The sequence below is a fragment of the Peromyscus eremicus genome, chromosome 14 (genome assembly GCF_949786415.1).
Source record: "Peromyscus eremicus chromosome 14, PerEre_H2_v1, whole genome shotgun sequence".
Taxonomy (NCBI): domain Eukaryota; kingdom Metazoa; phylum Chordata; class Mammalia; order Rodentia; family Cricetidae; genus Peromyscus; species Peromyscus eremicus.
Window position 1 is genome coordinate 72,471,897 of NC_081430.1, and position 6,773 is coordinate 72,478,669.

Below are 6,773 nucleotides of genomic sequence, written 5' to 3' on the forward strand. Positions count from 1 at the left end.
AAAGAAAGATAAAAGAGTAGAACTTCTGAAGATGAAATATTCGTGTTTTGTTTCTACATGCAAGTATTATTTCTACTAGAGGTCAATAACACGAAGAGTTCTCCAACTTAATGCTTTTGCTAAAGGATAGATTCTTTCTGTTCTTTTCTGTAAGTTAGTAATTTAGCTATGTTTTAAGAGGGGTGCCTGAACTGGCTCACCCCAGTAATCAGATCGATGAATACCCTGTTATCATAGAGCCTTTTCCAGTAACCGATGGAAGCAGATGCAGAGATCCACAGCCAGGCACCAGGCTGAGCTCCAGGAGCCCAGTGGAAAAGAGGGAAGAGAGATTCTATGAGCAAGGGGCATCAAGATCATGATGTGGAAACCTACAGAGACAACCAAACCAAACTAGTGGGAACTCATGAACTTTGGACCGACCCACAGCTGTGGAGCCTCCATGGGACTGGACTAGGCCCTCTACATAAGTGAGACAGTTGTGTCGCTTGATCTGCTTGAGGTGCCCCCCTGGCAGCGAGATCAGGATCCATCCCTGGTGTATGAGCTGGTTTTTTGGAGCCCAGTACCTATGGTGGGACATCTTACACAGACCTGATGCAGGGGGAGGGACCTGGACCTGCCTCTACTGAATGGACCAGGCTCTGCTGACTCCCCATGGGAGGCCTTACCTGGTTGGAGGAGGGAATGGAATGGGAGTTGGTTTGGAAGGGGGAAGGCTGGAGGGGTGGGAGGAGGGAAGAGAGGGGAATCTGTGGTTGGTATCTAAAATGAATAAAAAATTCCTTAATAAAAAAATGAAGTTGATTTCATGGGGAGTCAGCAAAAGCCTGGTGCACTCAGTTGAGGCAGATCCAAGTCCCTCCCATTGCATCAAGGCTATGAAAAATGTCCCACCATAGGTACTGGGCTCCAAAAAGCCTGCTCATGCACCAAGGATGGATGCTGGTCCTACTGCCAGGGGACCCCTTAAGCAGATCAAGCTACACAATTGTCTCACTTATGCAGAGGGCCTAGTCGAGTCCCATGGAGGCTCCACAGCTATTGGTCTAAAGTTCATGCAGAGGAAAGAATGGGGGGGTGGGTTAGGAGAGAAGGCTGAGGGGGATCAGAAGGAGGGAAGAGAGGGAGATCTGTGGTTGGTATGTAAAATATATAAAAAATTTCTTAATAAAGGAAAAAAAATAAGTTCATTTCAGCTATTTACGAGACTCACTGCTACTAGGTGGTGTGAGTGTAATATAAACAGTGAGCTAAGTAATGGAGATAATCTTTTGATTACCATTTTACATGATATTTCCTTATCAGAAATGAGTTCTCTGATTGGATGCTGTTTAGATGTGTTGCTGGCTTGGTCCCCAGCTGGTGACACGATTGAGAAGTGATTGGATCATGACATTACTAACCTCATTGATGGATTAACCAGGTGGTGAGTTTACAGCTGATGAGTTACTAATAGATACAGCCTAGTTTGAGGAGGAAGGATGTTGGAGTCTTGACTTTGAAGGCTATATCTTATCTGTAACTCATTTATTTAGCTTCTTTCTCTGGTGTTTGGCTGTCATAAGGTAAGGAACATTCCTCCATTAAGTTCTTCTGCCTTAGTGTGTGTGCCTCATCCCATACCTAGTAGCAATGGAGCCAGTTGACCCTGGATAACAACCTATTAAGACATTATCCAAAATAAATCCTTTTCACTTTTAAGTTGTTATCAGATATTTTGTAATAGTAATGTAAAATAACTAATGCCAATTCTATGCTTTCTGGGATCTCTTTTCTATAAATTGGATTTTATAAACCCCTAGCTGGTGGTGCTAGGAACTTTCATTCATTGTGAGAATGAAAGGTCAAAATATAGTTGGAGTACTTACCTATTCTTGTAAGATGAACCACTGTTCTTTTTTTTTTTTTGGCTAGAAGAGGCCCAGTGAATTTTACCACACTGTGTTGTCAACCTTGCTCTCCATTCACCATTTTTGCTCTCCTGGCTATTGCTACTGTATTCCAGTAATGCCAATTGTAGGTGACCAATAACCAAAGCTAAGTAATATCAATAGACAAAGACACTTGGCCTTCTTGGTTTAGTGGTGCTTCATCCATTGGAGATGCTTTCTGGAATAAGGGAGTAATTTTTGTTCCTCTTCCATCTGTTTATTGACATACTTCCAATACTGAAATTCTTGTTTTCAGTTATCTAGAACTTTCCTTTCTAGACCTCTGTAGATTCAGGAAAGCCGGTGACCACCAAACGCAGATCTTTGCATTTGTGCTTAGAGCCACTTCCACCACACAGGATAGATGACTAGAGTCAATGGCTCTTTCAAGACAATGAGTCAATTTGACTTGAATACAATTGCCACAAACTTTTAACTTATACATACATACTAAGCCAACCAATTGCAAAGTAAGTTTAGGCTATTTACCTCTTCCTTCTTAAGCTAGTTATGTGGGTTCATTTCTCTTAGCCAATTTAAAGAAATGTGTAAAAGATATCCTTGCCTTTGAATGAGTAATATGGGGTTCTGGGAACTGTTCATGTAGCTCCCTCATATATTTCATGGATTCAATCCCTTGGTCTTGTATATTATTATGGAACCAGCCTTAATAATATACTTCCCAAGGGGCCCAGAAGAGAAACTATGAATGGCGAGAATTATTTCAGGAAAAGAATCTAAGTATAACGAACTCTTATGTTCTTTTACTTTATTTCTCTAAGATAAAATTCTATCTACCTAGCTTTAGTTCCATCCTGACTTTCAGATCTTCTCTGTACCTACTTTTTCTGTTCTGTGTAGTCCCAGTAGTAACTAAGCCCTTATGCTTTTGACCTCATCTCTGTCCTCTGTTCCTTCGTCCTTCCTAGTGTTCATCGCTCCTTCCTAGTTCCTTATACCTGGCTGTCAGAAAACTCTGCAAGAGATATATGCCTCTACATATATCTGTCTTCCTCTACAGGATCTCTGTCTTCCTCCCTTCTCTCTGGCCATGCAGTTCCGTCTGCCATCTACTGAAAAACTGCCTTGTTCTTTCTCTCCTGGCCATGCTATTCTCTTTCCCTGGAATCCTGCCTTACCATTCACTCCACCTGAATATGCAAAAACCTCCTTTGGTCTCAGTCAGTTACTCTGGAATGCCACTGGCCTGAAGGCAAGGGGTGGTGTAAGCTATTCTGTCCCCACTGGTCCTTCAATGCTTTGTTTGGGGCTGGCCCTAGCTAAAGGGGAAATTTGCAAAAGGCAGATACCCAATTCAAATCCTGAAAAGGGGGGCTGTGAGCTCAAAGGCAGAAGGCTCTGCCTATGTGACTTTATTCAAGTACTGGTCTGAGCAGGGTACTCATACATACACGTTCTTTGGGAATTATGAGCACAAGACATTCATAGCAAGGCACAGCTGAATATTAAAGCTGTATAACACCAAATAATCCATGATAAATGGCTTCCCAGTTGACAGACCCTTGGTCGGTCAAAGTATAGCTTATTATGTACAGCTGGACTCCCTTTATCCCATTCTTGTGGCTCACCACACCTTGTGTGCATTTTAATCCTATGAAAAAGGACTACATGGATTGTCATATTTTATTGTCTAGACTCAAAAACCCTTAGTGCTTCAGGGTCAATTATTTCTATAGCAAAACTAACATACCAGGGACAGTTGCTCAGACAGTATGAAATGTTCTGATTTGCTTTAAAATTCTAATGACCTTGCAGAGTGATATGTCTTCTGTATTCTCCAGTGAAATAAAATCTGTTGTATTGTCTTGAATTCCAGTTTATTTATGCCAACATGCTTAGCAATTTATTTATTCTTCACAGTATGACAAGGCATCTTCATCCTCTCCATTTAACTAGCACTGGTCATTTTTTTTTTTTTTTTTGGTATTTTTTTACTAGTCTCCTTAGCAGTCATGATTCTCGATGCCATGTGATCTGTACTCCAGGATGGCCCCAAGAAAATGCCTTTCAGAGTCATTGAACTCTTGCTGATCTTACTTTGGGTTCTGCCTAGGTTGAACAAACACCTGCAAAATCCAATCCTAGAAAATATTGACTCTGGTCCTTCCAGGTTTCTGAAGATGTGGTAGGAAGTAAACTGCGTATGATATCCAAGTCAATGAACTCAGATGCTAACAAAACAAAGAGTTAAGTAGAAAACCCTGGCAATGGGATAAACAAAGGCAAGACCTGCTGATACTGGCATAAATGGAACTGACTTTAAATAGACAACCAGAACATATTCACATTGCGCCTTACCTTTACCATCCAATTTAGCCTGAGAAAGACCAAGAGAGGCCCTGTGAGAGACTCTGGCTGTTCCTTAATATTTAGACATCCTAGTTTCCAGTAACTTATCATGGCTCTGTAACCCATGAGTCAGTACAAACCTGTTCATATTTAGGAATTAGTTTCCACAAGTACTAAGTTGAATTTCCTTTTATTTGTCCTTGATGGGACTTTAATCATTCCATATAGTTTTTGATAGTTCTTTTATCACTACAGGTCATAGCCAAACATCTGTACAGTCTTCACATTACAGCACCTCCCACCCACCCTTCAGTTGCTTGAACTACCTTCTTTGGTTCTTTTTCTGCTTTCTGGTCTTTCTTGAAGTTTGGAAGCAGAACTGTGTTGGAGAGCCCAGCAGCAGTTTCATCTATCATTGTCAGAGTGACTTCTGCTTCACCATGGTCCTCCTACTGTTCATGGAACTATAAGATCTCCTATGGCTCTAATCAAAAGAGCAACTCATTGGTGTCCTCCTTTCAATGTCTAGATGGGCCATACTCATTATATTGTGAAGAGCTGTACACATTCCTCCTTTCCTGGACTTCTATTTGATCAGGTGTCTTCTGATACCCCTGTGTGAATTGTATTTCAACTGGACACCCGCAAATTTGTTTTCTGTCCACATTATGTAAAATATCTTCAAGCATCATGAACATCCTCAAACTGAACATATGCAAATCTTGGACATCAAGTGTAAAAATGAAGTAGAGCATAAACATCTATTATTGGACTATCATGACCAAATTCCTGATGTAAATGTTCATACCTGGTGTCCTCTGCCATGTTCCTGATGAAGAGACATGTTGGGTGGGGAAAGGGTGGGTGCAGGTAGCAGGAGTCTGGGCCAGTGGCCTTATGGGGCTCAGCAAACCATCCCCTGCACCAGCGGAGGCTCATATCCATCCCTATGTCTATTTTTAATCTAAATTATAATGCATGTTTGCTATGACATTGTGACACTGTAGTTGTTCCTTTTCAGAGAGACATATAGACAAACATATGTAATCTTTGATAATTGGTAGGAAAGAAAGAAAAGATAAGAATATGTTTGACATTCATAATTTTTAGTCTTGTTTTTGTGGAACTTTTCACAATACCACTACAGACCTGTAGAACTGCCATCAATTGAGAGTCAAAATAAAATGTGATGAATTGTATGCAGCAGTTAGAGCATCTGTCATTCCACATACAATAGTCAACAACAGGAACTAGAATAGCAGGAGAGGCCAGGAAATAAGTCTCATAAAAGACAAAGTAGAAGAATATATCCAAAGCCTTGAATACTTTTAGGTGATAAATGTTCCTTGTCAAAAGAAACATTTAACTTTATAAAATCATGCCATAATATAATATTCATTATGGATGTAAGGTTCAAGAACAGATGAGCAATTACATTTTCCCTAGAGTATATTTGTATTATAATTCAACACAAGAAGGCAATGTTGGATATTTTTAAATTCTATTAAAATGTAGAATACCAGAAATTATGCTGTCTAATACAGCTGTGTGTAATGACATCTCACATCTCAGTTTTAACTAATCTTTGCTTTTCTTCTACACTATTGCTTGTCTCAAGGTTCAGAGTCTTTCAAAGTTAACTTTCAAAAAAAAATTGATTATAGGCACTTAATAGTTTTTTAAATAATATGTAGTGTGTGGTCGTGCTAGGTGAAGTATTTGACAGACAAATATTTCTTTATTGATTTCTGTAAGGACCTTTACCACTTTTATATTTCAAGTTCAGTACTCTGATTAAAAGAGAAAAATGGTACTTGGACCTATGGCTACTGATGTGTGGTGTGGGAGACAGAAATGGTCAAAAGAAGTTGCCTGACTTGTAAGAGTGATGCTTCCAGACTTCTGACGTAGTCTTATACTTTACCAAGAAGGCCATCCTTCTCACAGTGTCTGTGTTCCTCACTTTTTCTTCAATAGCCTTTAAAGCACCTTACCCAAGGTTTAAAAATTAAACCCATGAGAAAACTGTAGCTCACTTCTGCTGCTCATGTCACCTGAGAGAACAACTGTAAACTGAGTGGAGAAGCATCTTCCCCATGGAGCCCACAGGAAGCCAGGGCCAAATGGAAGACAAAAATAGCTCCAGCCAATGCCAACACATTATCATAATATGTATGCACAGCTTGTGAGTTAAATCCTGAGTGGGAAAGGTCTATGTTCTGTGCTTATCTTATACAACTTCTGGTGGATCCAGAATTGATTTTGAATTGAGCTATGAATCTTGGGTATTTTTAGAAACATTTCTGTCCAAACCAACCGAAAACATTCATCCTACACAGAGGGATAAGAAAGTTATTTGCTTTTGCCCTAGACTTAACCTAGACACTAGTCTTCCAAAAGTGTATTTGCTTGGCACAAAGAAGGCTGGGTGAGAAAGCATGCCTTCCTCACTGTGAAATCTACAATGGTATCTACAAACATGCTTGTGCTTTCTGTAATCTTAAACAAGGGGCAGCAAAATGCAATGTT

The 6,773-nt window shown here is 40.0% G+C and overlaps 1 pseudogene; it reads right to left on the reverse strand.

The window, feature by feature from the left end:
- Positions 1–4,553: 4,553 nt before the first annotated feature.
- LOC131923995 (serine/arginine-rich splicing factor 10-like) lies at positions 4,554–5,189 on the reverse strand (annotated as a pseudogene).
- Between the last annotated feature and the right edge of the window lie 1,584 nt (positions 5,190–6,773).